Raw genomic sequence first — 2,653 nt, forward strand, 5'->3', positions numbered from 1 at the left:
GATCAGTTCATTGCACTTGCAGAACATGTCATCAAACTGGACATAATAGCAGAACATGTGGAAAGAAAGCATCTACTATAAATAACTGATGAGCGTGGACTACATTAGTAAGTTCATCTCTTTTTTTGTTTTCTAATTTTGAGTTCGTAAAATAAGAAATAATTATTTTATGATCTTCAGTTTACAGATTTTATTATGGTGTTGAACAAATATACAAGACATGATTCAATTACTGAACGTGATGGTGCGTTTCTGGAGATTTGTCATTATTCATAATCGGTCCACCCTCAAGACTTGTCTCTTTTGCTTTTGGAGATTTTCTAGTTCTTAAAACTTCTATTTTTGTAGTTTAGTTTCAATAGTATGATGTTTTTATTAGTCAATTTCTAAGCTAATTATGCACTGCACAAGTTTTATCTGCTGACCAGATGTAGCTATTAATGGCCTTCTGCCTAGACTAAAGAAGTAATCAAGTAACTAATCCTTAAGAAATCCCAAGTAGCTACCTGTTTAAAACGAAACTACACATAGCTATCATAACAAATTAAGCAACTTAAGTATAAATCAGCTTAACCTCCACCAATAGACCACTAGAAACACCAATGCAGCAATATTGTACTCCTCCGTCCCAAAATAAGTGTCCCCTTAGAAATTCAACACAAAAATCAGTATATTTTCCAACTATAGCCCCATACTTCATCTTCTTGATAGCGTTGAATTTGCCACATGGCTTCTCAACAACTTGCCACGTGGCTTCTTGTCTTGCTTTTAGTTTTGCTTTTATATATATATAGATAATAATGAGGAAACACTTGACTTAAAAGGACAAAATTTCAGGTAATATAGAACCTACATACTTTTTCTATTTACTTTACTTGTCATGATTTCACTTTTTGAGGTCAATTTATATGAATTTTGATCCACATTTAAGGTGTATAATTTAATATTTTAGATTTAAAATTTAGATGGTCGAAAACTATACAAAAATGATATAAGTTGCAATCATTCGCATATTAATATGATGAACAAAAAATACATCTTAAAGTGTTGGTTAAAGTTCATACAAGTTAACCTCGAGAAGATGACAAATAAATATAAATAGAGGAATTATTAAGTAAACCGACATTTATTAGATATTGAGGAAACTCATGATTTAAGGGTAAAAACTTCTAATACTAATATTGAACCTACACATTCTAACGATTTACTATGACTCATTCCCTCATAGGAAACACTTGTCGTACAAAAAAAATAATTTACATCAATTTGTGTAAATATGAAGTATATAACGCATAACTACTTTCAAAACAAAAACATTATGGGTCACCTAGCATGCATAAAATTTATCTATAAAGTAAAAATAACAATATTCTTAATCACACAATTAAGTCTACTACAAAGAATAATTAATCAATGAAACAACAACAATATTATTAACTTCTATCACAAGGATTGGATCATGAAGGAAAATCAAAGGGAAGAGAGAGAGGAGAGTATATACATCACATTTTTTTATTTGCGCGTCCTTTAGCTTAAGAAAACATTACTCAAATTACCTTTGTTTATTAATTTTCTCTTTTGCACTGTATTAATGTATCTCTATATTTATAATTAAAGATAAATATGGCAATAAATAATTAATTATGCGTTAATTTTCTAATAAATAGCAAATATTATGTAATATCTATTTTTAACAATGACGACAAGTATTTAGAAACAGAAGAAGTAAATTGCTAGGAATACAAGGGCAAAATGTCTTTGGCTCTACATATAAATATGTAATAAAGGTTGGTCTTTAAAGATATTAGAAAGAGGGACAAAAATTCAAGATGGACTATTTCAAGGGACACTACACATATTTTTCTAAATTAAAAATAAAGCCTAATTAAATTAAATTGCTCCTCACCTTTTGAAAATGGTATAAAAATGTTCTCCATTCACTTTTTGGCTCTATAATGCCCTTCAATTTAACAACTCGAAAATTAAACCCAAAAAAATAAAATAATTAATGACGTAGCTCCTCCAATTGGTCCCCATATAATTAATTAAGAAAAAAAAAAACCAACTCACAACACTTGCCCCATTACTTTACCCAACCTATGTCTATAACCTATTATGGTATTACCCCCGCCCCATTTCATTTTTCATTTTTCATTCTCGACAACCTCCTCCTCCCCAGCGACACCTATAACCTCCTCCACGACACTCGAATTAGCATATGTACTATCACAACCAATGAAACTGATAATGTTAGCATAAACTACAAATGCTGAAAGCCATTTACACGAAGATGCCTTAGTTACAATCTTAAATAGCATAGAGTTACAAGAGTTACTTTATAGTATTGTTGCTTTTTTCTCTATTGGTAATACATAAATGGATGCAACAAAACAATAAAATGAAGCTATTTAACATTGCCCCATTTGATATCTCCATCAAAGTTCATTATAATCTGTATTACTCAAACGATTGCAAAAATTTTAATTCGATACCTAAAGTTATTGTCTTAATACACATAACTGAAAAATAAAGTAGAACATATGAGGAAGGAAATCCACCCCTTTAAAAATGACCAACAATCGAAGCTAGCAATGACATTTTCCATACACATAGCTGTTTCATTAGCTGTTTTAAAGGTTGCCTTTATCACAAC

The sequence above is a fragment of the Capsicum annuum genome, chromosome 1 (assembly GCF_002878395.1).
Source record: "Capsicum annuum cultivar UCD-10X-F1 chromosome 1, UCD10Xv1.1, whole genome shotgun sequence".
In the NCBI taxonomy this organism is placed as follows: Eukaryota; Viridiplantae; Streptophyta; class Magnoliopsida; order Solanales; family Solanaceae; genus Capsicum; species Capsicum annuum.